This window comes from Dufourea novaeangliae, unplaced genomic scaffold, assembly GCF_001272555.1.
Source record: "Dufourea novaeangliae isolate 0120121106 unplaced genomic scaffold, ASM127255v1 scaffold54, whole genome shotgun sequence".
Taxonomy (NCBI): domain Eukaryota; kingdom Metazoa; phylum Arthropoda; class Insecta; order Hymenoptera; family Halictidae; genus Dufourea; species Dufourea novaeangliae.
This window is the reverse complement of record NW_015373944.1, coordinates 706,143-724,092: the sequence shown is the minus strand read 5'-3', so window position 1 is coordinate 724,092 and position 17,950 is coordinate 706,143. Positions and strand designations below refer to the sequence as shown.

The window sequence follows — 17,950 nt, the reverse complement described above, 5'->3', positions numbered from 1 at the left end:
GATCGCGAATTGTTCAACGCCTCCGATAAATAAGACAATCGAATTGTTTGTCGGAGGTTGTGTACCACAGGTGATCGATTGTCTCTCAACTCGATGTTTGATCGCAGTGTGGATCGATCAAATGAAACCAGTATGATTAGAAGAATGAATGTCTACTCGCGATGATTGACGTAATCGTTCGTTCCTGTGACACACAGTCTATGTCTCGGAAAGCGTTTGGTAATCGGGCCTTTGGTGTGTTGTTCATTACAACGTTTGGCTGTGATATGTTTACACGAGACCAGCCAATGTTTCGCCTGCGATTTTTCACGCGTGCTAATGCTTTCACCGCGCCAAGCTTCTGTTTTCTCTGCGTGGTGTACTCGGATAAAAACCCTCAGACAATTACTCATAAAATTCAGGGCGAGTACTTGTGCTTAGGGTAAACGACTCCCTAATGCACGAATATCCGTAATCGGCACGCTCCATGGAACGCCCAGCATTAGTAGTGATCCACCAGCTGTGTTCATAATCTGTATTACATTTATATATCTATCGATTTATATATATATATATTGCGGTCCAATATCGGTTACGTAAATTCGTCGAGCAACCCGTTCTTGATTTTCTTTCGATTCGATCAGCTCACCCGTCAGTGAATCCAAAAAAAAAAAACTTCTTGGAAATTCTAGGAACGATAATAATTCCACGGTCGAACATGTAACCCCATTTAATTCCACGGCTCGCGGAAACTTTCGAAAGACAATCAATGGCTTCGTCTGGCACTTTGCAAAGTAAACGCCCGCCGGATGAAATTAATGATCTTCCTTCAATCTCGTTTGATTACAGGCCTCCACACCGTGGAATATCTGGCGCCTGTATTCTGCCTTATACACCTACGTTACTCGAACGTTAGCGCGCTACGGTGTGTCCTCTTTCCTTCCCCCTTTTCCCTTCGTCGAGATTTTCCACGGGAATTTCCGCGGATAGAACTTAATTCGCTCTGTTCCGCGACCAGCTTAAACGCGGCTCGGTTCGCCTGCAATACGATCGACCGTCTCCAAGGTAACAGGTCTTTAACCTGCCCCGGGATATCAAAAATCATAAAAACAAAAAGAAGTAAATAAAAGATCATCGAGCCGCGCATTTTCTCGGGACACGAACGAAAATTACATCGTTGAACGGGATGCACTGTTTTCAGTGCTCCGTTAATGCTCTATCCGGCCACAAACACATCGTGTTTCGTTATACACACAGGGACCAGTGTGCATAGGCTTATCTTCGAGTGTGTGTGTGTGATGGTATACGCGAGGTTGAAATTATTCAGCCGGTAACAGCAGAGACTGTACCAAGTCCGTGTGCTACGCTTCTGAGAAAATAAACTCTCCCGCGCTTCTTGGTTGTTCGCAGCCCCGTAGCCGCGACGAGCCCACTTACTTCCTCCGTGAATTCTCTTCCTCGAAGATCGGAGTTGATTTCGAATAGCCAACGCTTCTTCCCCCCGTGGGGACCATAAGAGGACGAGCGAGAAGGGAGCCTATCGCCTGCGCGATTCGCGTTGCGGTAGAAGAACGAAAGAAAGCGAAAAAAAAAGAAAAAACAATAAAAATGGCAGAGACGGTGGAAAAAAAGGAAAGAAACAGGGGGGAGGGGGAGAGAGGCGAACGGGATATCGAATTTTTTTGCGGCCCCTCCTGGCTCCCGCTTCGCGCCTATATTGATTTTTAGAAATTCCTCGCGAGACGACCGAACGGAACCGACACACCGGGGGGCGAAGGAAAACGGCCGCCGGAGAAAACCAAGCCGCCCGGAAAAGAAACGGCGACGACGCCGCGGGTGTATCGGTCCCCGCGTTCGTAGGACCGATGCAGCTTTCTTCTATCGCGAAACCTTTTGCAAAACCGGGGAGCAACGTTCGAGTAAAAAATTCTTAGTAGGTGACACATTAACGGATATCTTTCTCGCATAAACACGCGTAAAGGTTCTTGTGTATAGTCGCTGAGTCTGATCTGGTTAGTCTGTTTCTCCTTTCATACGCCATTGGGGGAAAAGACGTTGTCGGTTAAACGGAATACAATCACGTGTTCGACAACTTCTCGTCGAAACGGGAAGTCTCGGTAGAGGAAACACAGAAATGGTCTTATCATACTTCACAGTAAAATATGACGTTGTTATGAGACTTTTTATTGACATAGAATGGTCCACCAGAACAATAAGTATGCAAGTACATTCCGTGCAGACCGGATGAGTTCGTACGAACGATCGTGAGAGGGCGTCGTGGACGAAATTCAAAAAAGGTGACCCGTAAGAACTCATCGTTTGCGACAATTTGTTTCTAACAGAGCGGGAAAACCTCCCACCCGCATTAGAGCATAATGCGAGAGACGGCCCTGCTCATAGTCGAAAGCAATCGAAGGTAGTCGAAGTCGTCCGAGGACAGTGGAAAATAGTGGGACGTTTCCCCTCTATCGCTTCTAACCGCCCCTCGATTCCCCTCTGCCCCCCTCCCACCATCACCGCGTGCGCATCCCTTCCTTGGCTGGTTCCCCTCTGTCTTTCTCCGTTTCTCCCGTTCCCGTTGACGGTTTTGTCTGTCTCTGTCCCTCTTTCTTGCTCGTTCGGCTCGTTCTTAACGTCAAACCACTTAGGGCCGCGGACCTCGACAGTCAGTCGATCTTTCCTAGCAGCAGCATTCCGGCATTTTCCACCTGATCGCGCGCGGGCGGTCCGGCAAACGCCATTTTGTTCGGTCACACGTTTCTCTGTCGGTTTTTCTCGCGAGAGAGAACAGAGAAATTCTCGTGCGTAAAAAACAAACGTTCGCATGTGCCGCGCACCCTTCCACGCCCCGTGGAACACCTGCGTTTACCGAAAACACAACAAACGAAGGCGACGCACTTTGTAACACGAGAGACGTACACACGCGCGCGCGTTTTGTTGTTGTCGTCGTCGTCGTTGTCGTCATTGTCGTCGGTCCGTCGAGGCTGTCGTTGATCGTGTGTCGTCGTCGTCGTTGTCGTCGTGTGGTGCCGGTGGTTTTACACGTCAAACGTACGACGGGGGTTCCATCGGACAAGAAGGGACGGAAACCTAGCGATCGCGACGGATTAACGGACCACCAGGCGTTGCTGGTTTGTCCATCGACGACGAGTACCCGCACGGAACACGGAGTGCGTGACCCCGGGCGCGTGGTGTTCTCCTCTCTGCGCTGCACGTTTTTTTTTGTTGTTCTTTTTTCTCACCAATTTCCCTTCCGCCCGCGAAAACAACGAACCTGGGAAATACCACGCGAAAGAACGTGAGTACATACCCAATATACTTTCTATATACGCGGCTATCTCGACTGTCTTTCCGTCTGTGTCGCACGAACGAACGAACGTTAGATCTTGTTTTTTTTCTGCCTGCATGGCATCGTCTGCCATGTTAGACCGGCGGCGTCTCTTTCTCTTCCTCCCTCCTCTACTCTCTCCCTCTCTCTCTCTCTTCCCATTTCCCCCACCCATTTTGTCAACCCCCTTTCTCCCTCCACGGCAGCCGTCCGTCGTCCTATTCGCGCTTGTAAACGCATTCTTCCCCTCCATCCTCCACACCCATCTCACTCTCCTCTCGTGGTGGTCTCTCTCGGGCAGGAGCGTCGACACGAATTTTCCGATCGCGACTTTTAAATGATAAAATACAACGATGATGACGATGACAGCGCGCTTGGTGAGAAAACTCGACCGACGAGGACGCCGCCACTATCAAACGACCTCTCTCGCCTTCTCATTGACACTGCGCGCGGCGGCGGCGGTTCTCTGCTCTCTCCTCCGCGCGCAATATAATCCGTGTGTGTGTGTGTGTGATAGATAGTGGTGTGTCTTTCTCACCGATGACGGGACGTTAAAATTCACGCCCGTCGAAAAGAGACAGAAAAGAGAGCTGCTGTTCCCTCTGCCACAGAACTGAGAGCAGTAGACAGAATGGGAGAAAGGTTGTGTGTGTGGCGCACAGGGGGGAACGAACGGAGGGGAAAATGAGACTGAACGACGAGGAAACACACGTTGCCGGAATGAGAGACGCGAGTGAAAATTGAAACGAGACGAGGCGTCGAGCCCCGTGATTCTACGCGAATGTACACGGACGATTTCTTCTTTTTTCGAGAGACCGTTTTTGCCTCTTTTCGGAACGATACTTTCTGAGGAAGGCGTGTGTGCGCGCGCGTTCTCGTCGGGGGACAAACATAACCTCAAAAGCCTAACCACGGATTGCCAGTACATACGTACATGGTACATCTCCGATCGGTTTTTGCACGTAAAGTCGAGCACGTAGGCGCGGTTCTTGACACTTGAAACGTTACTGACCGATGCGTGCCACCGCCACGTGCACACGTGGGAATGTATTGCATGTACGTAAGTCGAGGTTGTTTATTCCTCCTGAATATCATCACGCTGGTTACCTGGTGGGGGGCAGAGGGGGGTAGTGGTAGGGGTGCGCGGTCAAACTGCGGGAGAGGATGTGCTTTTTAAATTCGTGGAGAAACACGTGCTGCGAAATTACTACGACTCGGGTAGCCATGAATTGCGTTTCTCGATTGCAAAATAATTTTTAAATTGGAATGATTCCGATGTGACTCATCGCCGCGGAATCAGATTAACGGAAGGAGCTTTCCATGAATTTAAACTCGTCGCGTAGTAAGCGACAAAACGATAGTTGAGCACTCGAGAAACTGCCTTATCGCCGCAGTCGCGGAAATTTTTCGTTTCTAAGAAAACGTCCATCAACCAGTCGTTTTTGCGAATCACCGCGTAATAGTACTTGCCTCGCGGTGAACTGCGCGGCGACAACGGTTTTCATAAATATAATTCGATATCACGAGCGCGTTGCGTGTTTTTCATTTCACTTCTCTCTCTCTCTATGTCTCTCTATCTCTCTCTTTCTCTCTCTTTTTTTTTCTTTCCTCTCCTTTTTACTTTCCTCTCAGTTTTATATACCGAACCGTTGATTGTCATTGGCCTCGCCGCGGGTTCTTATGAAATCGTAATAGAACGTAAAATGTTTTTCAGACGAACGATCGCGTCACCCACTTATCTACGAATAATCATCGCGCGCGATCGGCCGAACGAAAAACTTTTATCAACGGGAAAACAGAACATTTTACCATTACGTGTTACACGTTTTCATTTTTTCTCTCGTTTTTTTTTTCGGTACAATATATGCCAACAATACCTCCGAACCTGTTATTGTGTTTCCTTCACTCGCTGACGCGCATTCCGCAACGTACACGAAATGGTAACTGGTCTTCGGTCGAAAAAACAATTACGAAATCTCATTGTTCAAGAAGTGCTTTTCTTATTTTTTCTTTTCTTCAAACAATCGTGTTATCTGGTTCGTCGTATGGTATCTGTCGCGGCAGTGGTTCCGTGGGACACGAGATGTGTCATCGGAAATTATTAAACTTTTCGAAAGGGACCGACCATAACGTGACGTCACCGCGGACCACCTGTCTTATACGCAATTTTCTCTTAACACGTGGAGTCGCTTTGCGCGCGCGCGCGCGCGCGCGCGTTCATCCAGTTAATTTATGCACGTCCGCCCGCCGGTCGCAGCGACGACGGGTTTTTCCAAAAATAAAATACGACCGAGCGAATCGGCTGTTCCCGTCGCCACTGCCACGACGTATCGGAAAACTACCGATTGACATCACGCGATCGTACTGCCGCTGGCGCTTTTTCAGAATCTTTTTTGAGCGAGAAAATTCCCGCGCACGTGCGCACACACACAAACGGCTTTTCACGCGATCTCATGAATTTTCACAAGGCTTCGTTTTTCTCACTTTTGACTACGAAGGAAAAGATGAGGAGAATCGATGCCTCGTGATCAGTTTCTACAATTACGCAGTCGATGGGGGCGTCTGGATAACAAAAGGCCTGAAATTTTCCAAATGAAAATAACCAATTCTTGTCTCCTTCACGTTCGTGTAATACTCCTATAATAATAATGTGTATTTTAACAGAGCAATCCCTTTGATATAAAGATAGAATGAATATAAACAAGGACACGTGAGAAAAAGTTGAAACAAAAATATAATACAAAAAAATACAGTAAGAATGGTAAAAACATAAAAATAATAACAATTTAAGACTAGTTAATAATGTTTGTCTAAAAAAAAATCAAAAGATTCATCGAGGTTATTAGCCGTCATAAAAATGAGGTATTACAGAAAGCTCTGGATCAGTGATCTCTCGTTGTACCTCGACGAGCCATTGCTTGGTCACGAGTTTGGTAAACTTCGAACACGACGTTATAGTTTAGCCTCGTACGGCGTGCTTGTCCGAGATTACGGTCCGAAGAAGGAACAACAATTTCGAGTGAAATATTTGCCTCTTATATCCACTGTTTTTCAACAACATTTTCTCTCTCTCCTTTCCTTGGTTGAACGTTGTCTAGTTACTACAGTAAATCCTCGATGAGTGTTTGAAGGGTCTTCGTCGTTGACAAGGACAGGTCCCTAGGTGTAACATTGACTTTTTAATGATGTTTAGCACAGTGATAGAGCTCGGAATTCTGAAGTCAATGATATTTGTTTCAGTCACCTATGTCCGTTAGTTTATGAAATATTTAATTGTTCAATGCCAAGAAGTCTGTGAACACTCATCGACAATTTACTGTATTTACATTACGGGAATGCGCGAGTTTATTATACTCTGATCTCTTCCTCTCCGCTGTCCCCCGTCATTGATTGATTTTAATATTGAACAGTATTAACAGGCCCCGTAAGTCAAAAATCGTTGAAAACAATGTTGCTAACGACGTAGCGGCACGCAGTGCGAAGCATGCCCGGAGGAAAGAAAAATAAAAACCTTGACCGTTGCGCTGACAATGACGACAATAATAATAATGGTCGCGAAGGATCGTTTGCACAAACAAGGAAACATCCGGGGAACAGAAAAGTGATACAATATACCGATCGGATCCAGATCGAAAACATTCGTTCTTTTTCCGATGGTACCGTACGAAATTTTTCTTGATAACAGTGTGTCCTATCGACAGGCTTCGAGTAAGAAGAAATACCCGATGTCGAGCACTCGCGCAGCCATGCGGTTCCGGAGCACGCTGCCGCGGCGTATTACAGCTTGGCCGTCACGGTGCGAACGACCTCTGGTTCGCCAGCGTACCACGCGCGTATAGAGCAAACCACGGTGTAACGACACCGATGTGCCGTCAACGACTCTCCCATCGTGTGTCTTCATGGATCATCGACGTCGTAGTAGGGATTTTCGATTCCGAATAGATTCTTCAAAAAATTAATAACAAAATCGATCTTTTGAATGGATTCACTGGTGTTCGATTTTTCTGAGCATCGATTCTTTACCCCGCGATTTTTCGTTCTTCAATTTTTTTTAATAATCGCCGTATTTGTCGTAACGTAATAGATAGTAAGGAAAATGGATCGATCTCGCGAGATTCCCAGAAAGTTTGTTACCTGGGTATCTGCTATAGTAAATATCTGTTTAATTCCCTTATTATATCGATATTTTGTTCCTGATATACATATGGATATCGGTACTCTGGGTATCAATACGTATCGATACTAAATATCGATACAATTCAAATTCATCGCTGGTACGGATGCAGAGAGACGACGGTGGCCACGAAGCGAAGAACCGCGATGGTAGGGGCTGGAAGGAGTCAATATCGAAGATAACCGTGCGAACGTCTTGACTCGTCGGCCCCGTTCAATCTTTTTCCCGTGCACGCTTGAAAAATGAGTGTGAGCGCGAGTGAGTTGAGCGCCGCGCTGTTCCCTTTTCCACTGCGCGCATCGCTCCGTATTTCTGTAACGCGGCGGCGGGATAGCGACCCGCGTTTTACGCGGGTCGAAACGGGTTGATATATCTGTGTACAGGGTGTCCCGAAAAGATTAGACAATCCGCAAAATGGACATTCCTCGTGGAAATACAAATCGAAAAGTCCTTCACCGTTTTGTAAACCGAATCTCCGAGATATTAGCAGTTAAAGTGACTCACGCAAATGTTTAAAAATAAAATACATAATTGAAAATGTAACAGAATATTCTTAAAAGCTTCAACTTTTTCGATTGCTACTAAAATATCGCAAGTTCAACGATACAATTATTGAAAAAGAAACGTTATAAAAATGTTTTTTTAACGCGAGCCTTATGGAACTATAACTGATACTGAGAAGTTAATCACTTATTTAGTTACAAAAAATGACATTTTCATCAAAAACTAGGTAGTTATAGTTTTTTTTACGGAGATTACGATGCCACGAAAAAAAGATATGTTAATGATCAAATAAAAGTAAAAATTAAGATCAAAGTATCCAAATTTAGGTTTCAGTGCGTTTGGTAGTATAATCTTCTACGCATGCCTGCTACGAGTGGCATCGTCACTTGTTTTCCTTTGGTTTGTTCCACGAACTTTCCAATCTTTTCTTAAAAATTGAAAAACAATTAAATTCTGTTTACAATGAAGAAAAAGAATTATCGTTTATTCCACTTATTTGTAAATGTTTTTTCCATTTCAGTATTTCGAATTAGTTTAAAATATTAATCATTCAAATTAAATTGGCAAAATTGATAACAAATATAAAGCGCCATATGGGGAATACCTAAAACGAATTCCCCAATAAGCTGAGCGGTGGGCCACACGTACGCGTGGATACAGTCAAGGAGCAGAGATCAGTGACTTGGGTCGTGCGCTTCTTGAGTGTCTGCGCGTACGTGTGAGTTCGTTTAACTGCTAATATCTCGGAAATGGAGCTTCAGATTACAAAACTGTAAAGCACTTTTCGATGTGTATTTGCACGAGGAATATCCGTGTTGCGGATTGTCCCATCTTTTTGGGACACCCTGTATATTATCCGCGTCGACGTTAGCGCCTCGCATCTCCCATTGTTGCGAGCGTATGTCGGCGCTAACCGCTCCGCCGCGAGATAATTAGCTCTGTGTATCGTTTCTGTTATCGTTCTTGTGTTCGTCAACGGTCGCGCCTCTGGCTCCATTGGTGTTGTTCGCGCGCGCGCCGGGGTGTCCCGGTAAATCACTGAAACCGGATGATCGTGGAGGATCTATGAATGGGGAAGAGTAACTCCAAGAGATATTTGGGTACCGTCATGGACCCAGTTCCTTATCACAGACCTCTGGGCACTTCTGAAATATTATTTCAAATAACACGTTATTTTATTTCGTAATTATTTCCATGTGTGTGCTCACGTCTGAAATAACATTGTTTGAAATATTATTTCAAATAACATGTTATTTTATTTTCTAATCATTTGAAAGAATTCTTCGAAATAAGTGTAAAATTGTTCTTCGAAATTATGTCAGGTGATTAGGCCTGAGTTTGGTTTATTGACATTTTTCTGCAGAGTAACACTCATCTTCCGCACTAGTGGAACGATTATTTTCTTTCGCGACAATATTAGATGAGGCCAAGCAAAAATCTCTCAGGGATGAGCGTTTTGAAGAGCTGGTTCTGCTTGAAACAAATTACTGTAAAGATTTCTTCAAATAAAATCTTTCTGTAGCATATTATTTTCATTATTTCTTTCGCCTTTGAAATATAAAAATTACTAAATAATTCCCTTCAACGTGCGCGTAAGTGAATACTGGTCTGCTTTTGCTCGGTATTTTGTTTGCGTATAAAACGATGGTTTTTTTTTTCTGCTTTCAGTATGTATATAGGACACTGTGTCGACGAGCCTTTCCCCTGCGTCACAATTTTTTCCGAGGCTTCTAATCCGAACGCTGGTAAGGATGATTTATATTATCATCGTTACTGGCGTCTTTTTCCTGGTAAACATTGATGGATCGTGACGAACGCTTATTCTGTGTTTCGAAGGCCAGCGATGAGTTTGAGGTCTCCACTCATTTTTTTTTTATTCCTTTTCGTTCAACGTGGTTTCTATTAATGTGGAATTTTCTGTTCTACTGGAAACCGTAGTCGCGATCGGAGCCGAGTCTTGCGTCATCGTAGACACAGTTTAAAAAGATGGTCCGACGTCTATCCATGTTTACACAAGATTTATAATTCGACAACACCCGGTGGTGTCGTTTAAATACAACTTAACCTCTTGAGGGATATTGACACATGTGTACGTTTAGTTTTTCATTCACTTAATCATGATTCCAAATATACAGTAAATCCTCGATTAGTGTTCGAAGGCTCCTCGACACTGACAAGGAAAGATCCTCAGATCTAACGCTGACGTTTTAACGAAGTTTAGCACAGTGATAGATCTTGGAATTCCGAAGTCAATGACACTTGTTTCAGCCGCATATGGCCATTAGTTAATAAAATATTTAATATCCAGTCTCGAGCAGCCGTCGAACACTGATCAACGATTTACTGTACAATGAGTATTATTGTGAATAAACACTTACTTTGGAAATTCCATAACAAGAGAAAAAGAATAACCTACCAATTGTTTGTCATTAATGTTCATAAATAAATGCAGCTGAAAGAGTCTTAATAAGTTGTCCCTAAAGACGTTAACTTCGTAGTTCCTGTCGATCCGGTTGCATTTTTCAACAGGATTCTCGTGTAAACTTCACACGATCTCTAATCGAACGTAATAGCATTTCCGATCCGCTGGATATTTTTCGCTCGCAAAATAGTTAACCCAGTAACTACATCCCTTACAAACATAGACGGTTCCCTTTATAGATGTTTCGTGAATATTCTAGGGATGTCACCGTGGTTAATTAACCAGATCACCTTCCCTTATATTTCGAACGGTGGCGCGATCACCACTGTGGCTCAGGTGTGGAATCCAGGTGAATTTCGCGCTCCGAACGAAAGGCCGTAAATCTCGTCGGAATGATGAAACCAGCCGAAGTAGATCGAATTTCAAAACACACCGGCGCAGCCACCGTCTCTCTGTGCCCGTTGGCTTTCTCTCCCTCTCGGTGCAGACACACGATTCCTGGGCAAAAACTTCGAAATTCCGCGGCTGGTATAAACGCCCGCCGGGCGAAATCGGCCGGGTATGATTAATGCCCGGCTCTCCTGGCCGCCTACGGAAAAGTCGATAAGTGACAAAAAAATCGGCACGAGTGGAATTAAGAGAAATGCCGTGAGCCCCTCTCGTCGATTTATGTATACGCTCGCGTGAAAGTTACCTCGCGCTAGAGCGAGCCCGGGCGATCGCGTCCGCGGCGACTAATACGTTTTTCATCTGTGTCGCGAAACGTCTCGAACAATTTCCAGCTTCTGGCTACTGTTTTGAAATGGAACGTGGACTAGAAAAAAAATGATTTAATCGTGTTTGCAGAGGCTACCCACGTTCGACAGAGTCGTTTCTTTGGTTCGGTTTTTGAACGGTTCTGAAAGCCTTTATTCCGTTTTTGGTTTCGGTCAGATTAGTGCACTTAACCCGCTCATTCTGCATCTTTTTGGTATCTTGGACAAAATTTGTTTTTTTTTTTTTTTTATAAAATGAAGAAATAATAACTGGTCATGTTAAGACTATTTAACACATTTTTTAAAATATTTCTAGTTCTTTTTTATTATTTTTTTTTAGAAACAAGTGCACAGTAACCACATTTTTCGAATGTTTGGATGTCATTTGACACTAAATCTATCGGACCCTTGAGAAAGATAGGAATTAGAACGGTCAAACCGGTAGTGGTAGATTTATTGTTAAAGAAGGTTCGTACTGCCGATCGTCCAGAAACGTTCCAAATATGTATTGTCACTAAAGAAATTCGATAAAAGCGTCTATCGTTCATGGTTACTTGAAATTTGGCACACATAGAGAGTATTATACCTACATTTCAAGCTACCGCTTGATCTGAAAACTTTTTGAAATCTTTAATATTATTTTTTTTTTAAGGCACTAAAAATAAAAATCTTACTGTAAAAAGCGGAGTTTCTCTCTTACACCCCTGTCATTTTGTCGGTTTTTTCTTTTTTACATTATTTATTCCAGATCGAATGATAATCACATTCATAGAGAATAAAACTAAATTTCGTACAGATCAGTGCCACTTAATTAATTAATCGAGATCCGATGTAAAAATTAGGATTTCGGTAGGTCTTGCCGCCAAGGGAATTCAACGAAAGCATCTGTCATTCGTTGTTTCTCGGAATTTTAACTGTTCCCGAAGGCACAATTGTGGTTTTATATGAAACAGGGCGTGTCGGATGCCATTGTTGGATTCACTTATCGATGTTGTATACTTTGAAAATACCGCAAAAGCCCAACAGGAAAACCTTCTTTCCATCACGAAGCCAATTGGAAAGCGGAGAAGGATGTGAAAATAGGCTGCGAGTGGATCGGTCTAGATCCATCCCAGGTGAAGAATAGGTGTTTGGGACAGAAAGATAATTACTTCTTTTTGATACAACGATTTCTAAAATTTTCCATTAAATTGCTCGCGGCTTTCGTTCTGAGGTTTCCCACACGTTCTTTCGTAGACGTTCCAGCTTCGCACGGTGTAATTTCACGAAAATGATACGCGAGCGGTGGCAGCGGACAGTTAGGCCAGATTCACACTACAGTAAATCCTCAATGAGTGTTCGAAGGCTTCTTGGCACTCACAAGGTCTCCAAGTGCAACGCTGATTTTTTAATGAGGTTTAGCACAACGATAGAGCTTGAAATTCTGAAGTTAATGACATTTGTTTCAGCTGCATATGATCATTAGTTTATGAAATATTTAATGTTCAGTGCCGAGAAGCTTTCGAACACTCATCGAGGGCTCACTGTAGCGGTCAAAGGTACGGTCTGATCACGATCAATCTGAATTTAGACATGGGCGTAGCCAGGGGGGGGGGCACTTGCAACCCCCTCCCCCGTCTCTGCTTTAAGGCAGTGTTTCCCAACTTTTTTTTGGATCATACCCCACGAAACATTCAAATTGCCCCTTGAATAGGGCGTACGCCCCAAGGTTGGGAAACACTGCTTTAAAGGATCTCTAACAAAGAGAAAATAACAAGGAAAAACACATTTTGTCCAGCATTTCCAGACAGAAAGTAGAAATTAAAACCCAGCGAAATGGGACACGCCAGGAGAAAAGATTGGAAAAGCCACAGCGCTCGACGAGAGAGGGAAATCAATTTACGTTTGCGACTACGACGTGTGAAACGTCGCTTGAATACTGTTTTGGACGCAACGTGTGAAAATCAAAGAGATTTCACCGCGTCGCATCCTCGAGCACGCAACGACCCACCACGAGCTCTCCTTTTTTTTTTCCTCTCGGAGATTAGCCACGTTTCCGGTACGACTATTCGACACCTCCGTCTACACCTGCCGGGGTCTTATTGACGTTTAAAGCCGGATTCACACTAGCGGTCACGGTACGGACAGATCACGTCAAATCAGGCAGCAGTCTTTATCAATCACACGTAATCTAATGAGCGAGATATAGTCTAAATCAGGGTTTCCCAAACTGTTTAAAAAGATTTTATCATCAAAGTCATTAAGTGCTTTATTTATTCATACTTTATGTTTATATTATATTATATTATAGTTTTATATTTAAAAATAATTATATAAACATGGACATTCCAAATTTTATAGTAAAATCATATTACTTCTTGAATGAATCGACAATTGGCAAATAATTATTTAATTTCATTAACTGTTTAGAGATCAAGATAACATCATTCGAATAAAATTATGCCCAAATCTGCCTTAATGGGACTAATAATGTAGAAACGTAGCGAAAAGATCGTGGGTTCGTTTCGTTTTCAGGGGAGACTTCGATGCTCGAATTACTAGGGTAACATCCGTACATTATTTTATCTTGGATCAGTTTCGCGGGGTGGGTAGTAGCAGAGGAAACGTGGAAACTCCTTTGGCAACTTGGCGATTCCACGGCCAAGCGTCAAAGGAGGCGGGGGCCCACTTTAAGAGTATAAAGCTTCGCTTTCGCCGTGGAAGAATAATCGTTTCCCCATGGCGCGTCATAAAGCGGAGACCGCGTCTCGTTGCTTGTTTTACACGCGTTAGCCCCCGTGTGCGCCTTTACTACTGCGTCGAGCAAAGAATCTACCTCTCTTCGGCCCCCGAGAAGAGGAGGCCACTTGCTTTCCCTCGGAAAATAAGCAGGAATCGCGAGAGTAAGGGAAACGGAGGGAGAAAAAAAAAGAGGAACAAGAAACGTCGTTTGTTATTTCGTAGGATTGTTACATTCGTCGAAGGAGCAAAGAAGCTTCTGATTTATAAGTCTTGAAATTTCAACCGAAGAATAAGTTCTCCCGTGGAAAGTTTCCTGACTGGCTCTCTCCCTTGGCGTACTTTCTCAGTTTCAGGGGAATCGGTTTGCATGGATTTCGATGGGATATGGTTTCAAATGGATTAGACAAGAATTTTCGTATCCTCTTGTAAACACTTCGATATAATTCCACGAAACGCGCGCTTATCATTTTAGGGACCAAGAATCTCCTTATTGTTCCCTTGCGTTTCTTTCGAGGAAGATGACGAAGAATGGCAATTCTGAAAGTATAACCAAACAGCACTGGCGGACCGTTAAACTTGGGGAAACACCGCGAGCAGCGAGTACCGTTGTACGCTGGCGTGTAGACTCAGCTTCCGCTAGGGGAAAACGTGAGGTAGGCGTAAGGGCCTCCTACCGCTTGATAAATTTATTCCAAATACTGAAATAAATGTTAAACCGATTGTTAATTTGATATAAATTTTAGTAACTTCGAGACCAACTAAAAGGAGGTCTTTTCGTTAAATCACTTTTTCCCCTAGAGGAAGACGAGTTTGCTCTTGAGGGTACACTGACGTGCAAACTCAGTTTCTGCTAGGGGGACAAATTGCGCAGGAAAAGGGCCTCCTAGCACTTTGTATCGGGAATTACTGAAATTTATACCAAATTAACATTCGATTTAACATTTATTTCAGTACTTAAAATAAATTTATCAAGTGATGGGAGGTTTCTTCTTCCTTCCCTTACGCCATTTTTTCCCTAGCGGTAACCGAGTTTGTTCTTGAGGGTTCGTGTCCCCACGAGGAGGCACACCGAGGCTTCTCGAAGTTATCGAAAAAAGGGGGCCACCACGAAGCTTCTTTCAGAAAAAGAGTAACGATTCTGTGCCCCCCTCCGTTAGTAAAACGAAAGGAAGTGTTTCCTCCCGCGGGGGCGCAGGATGGACGGTGGAAGAGGGGATGGATTATCGATCGAGCGGAGGGAAACCTTTATCCAATTCGCCGTGACTTTCTCTCTGTCTCTCTCCTTCAGGTAGGCCTGGGTAAATTGACTCGAGTAGCTTGTTTCGCGAGATCGTTCCTCGTTAGAACGTTTGACGACATAATTATGAGGGATCGATAACGTAAGAAATGCGACCGGCCTCTTCCTGTCCCGGGACACGACGATGGCGTCTTTTGCGCTGGTCAGATACCAACCATGGCACATTTAACCGAATAAAGAACTCGCGCTATTAAACAGAAGACGATCCTCTCGGTAGGATCGGTTCTCTCATCGTGTAAAGTACCGTTGATAATGGGACGGATCTCTTGAACGGGTTATCGGGATGAAAGTAGGAAAAAAAAGGCTCTCGTGTAAACAGGAAGCGGATCATCAGACCCCTTATGTGCGCGTGGAGTCGTAAACGTATATAAGAATTCAACGAAAGTTACATCTTCCGATGAGAATAGAGAAATTTACTATAATAACTGTCCTATAATGTCGCGTGTACCAAAAATGTAGACGGTACAGAGTTTGTTAAATATGTAAAAATGATATATTTTGTAGCTTTTGTGAGCTGGGACTTGTATTTATTATTACGATGAAGATCGAAATTATAAAATGGTCTATATAATGAAAAAATAACTTCATTCATTTTCAAAATATATAAAAAAGAAAGGGGGTACAAATTTTTCCGTGCCATCATGATCTCTGTAAACAAATCTATAACCACCTGACTTTTTATGAAAATGTCATTTTTTGTAGCTAAATAAAAAGTGATTAACTTCTCAGTATCAATTACAGTTACATTTTCTGGCGTTTCTGTTTCAATAATCTTGTCGTTGATCTTGCGATTTTGTGATAGCAATCGAAAGTTGAAGATTTTAACAATGTTCTGTTAAATTTTCAACTGAATTTTTCATTATTCAAAATTTGCGGAAGCCACCGTAAAAAGTCGAGACCCTCTACAGACCAGGCAATAGGTGCTGAAAACCAGAGTTGGGCGAAATATAATCTGCTTACAAAATCTAAAGTGCAATTACATTGTAATTTTAATTGTAAATTTAGTATAATTAATTACAATGTAATTGTAATTGTCTTTGAATTAGATTGTAATTGTGATTTGAATTTTGTAATTAGATTACATTTTGTCCAACTCTGCTGTAAACATTCCTTTGCGGACAGAAAAAGATTTAGTCCCTTCAAGTCATTCGTCTCTAGTAGACATTCTTTCCGAGCCGTGTAAATGAAGACATAACTTAAAATATATTAATGAAACATTTTATTTCATCGCCCATTTCCACGTGTCTATGGAATCGTCGAGACGCCATTCATTTGTTTCTTAAACACAAGTCACGTTAGAAGCACCGTGTATCCCTGGTCTGACTTGTCGGAACGACGTGACCGAATTGATTTCCCGGAAGGGAAACTCCTCTCGGCGTCAGCGGTCGTCCGAAAAACCGCGGTTTCTGAATATTTCAACGGGGAAGCTTTGCTGCTCTCGGGCGTCGCCGGACCGATGGAAACGTCTATCGAACGGTTCCGCGCCTTAATTAAAACCGTTGGATAGGACGCGCGACCGTTGTTCCCGGTTGGTTATCGCGTCGCTGTAAACGCGTTGTATCGCGCGACTTTTATCGCGAGTTGAAAATTTAAACGAGCACCGGCCGCGATTATACGAGCTAAATTTTTTTTTTTTTTTTTTTTTGTCGAAAATAGACGCGAAATCGACAGGTGCTCCCGCGTACGGGAGTATAAACGAATTCCGCGGTCAGCCGATGAACGCGTGTCCGTCGTCGCGATTCCGTGTTTCATTTTATTTGTTTATTCTATCAAGCCGAAATCATCGAAGAGAGGGTTGCTTTGAAATCGGAAAAGATGTCTGTATAATATGGAGGATAATTCGAGAAAAAAAAATTGGAGAATACTTTCGAGGTTGTTTTGTTCGAAAAGTACCCATCACGAGTTGGACCTTGTAACGTCTTCTAGGATGAATTTATTAAGATTAAAATTAATAGATTTTTTGTTCTTCGGCTGTATTTAAGTAAAATACGTAAATTTCTTTAAGGATTATGGCTCTAACTTTTACTTCAATTGAGATTTATAATATTTTTTAAACAATCACTAACTCAACTTATTTTCCGAGAAAAGTAAATTTGTTTTCTAATTTTTCACATTTTCCTTTCAAAATAGACACGCAATCTCAGCGTGAACTATGCAATTTTCAGAAAATTTCCTAGATTTTGCATTCCGATTACTGACAAATGCTACACTGTACCCCAACAATGGTTACATCCTCGAGGAGGATCACAAATCTTGCATAATACCCAATAAACAATAAGAAGAGTTGAAACAAAAAATTTGTTTTTCAATAATCTAACCGTGACTTCTTATATTTCAAGATCGTTTACTTATATTATTAATAGTATCTTCAAAAGAAAAATTCGTAAAAATCACTTGCTTTTAGAGCTGTTACACGAGAATCCCCCCTTAAGCGACATCGACAGTGGGAAATTTCTCTTTTTTTTTTTTTCTTTGTCGGCGGCTGCCGCGAACCGACTCGCTAAAAGCAAAACTTTTCCCATTTAACCGGGGGTACTGCCACTCGCCGGCTCGAGAGGAACGTAATGTTGGAAGATTTATAGAAAAGCGCGGGGCGAGTCTGATTTTCCGAGATAATAACTTCTCTCTCCCCTTTGCCCCCGTGCCTGATCGCTCTTTCACTGAGAGTCGCTTCCACGAAAGGATCAGACTTCTCGCTTACAGTGTATCAGTCGTTCGATTAGGTTAGAATTAGAATACTATTTTATTTACACATATACAATATATATAT

At 43.1% G+C, this 17,950-nt stretch overlaps 1 long non-coding RNA gene across 1 annotated transcript in view; it reads left to right on the top strand.

Moving 5' to 3' along the window:
- Positions 1-2,571: 2,571 nt before the first annotated feature.
- LOC107186020 overlaps positions 2,572-17,950 on the top strand; it is a 75,098-nt gene continuing 59,719 nt past the window's right edge. Inside the window, exon 1 of the long non-coding RNA XR_001516173.1 lies at positions 2,572-3,277. This is a non-coding gene — a long non-coding RNA (uncharacterized LOC107186020). The remainder of the gene's footprint in view (positions 3,278-17,950) is intronic.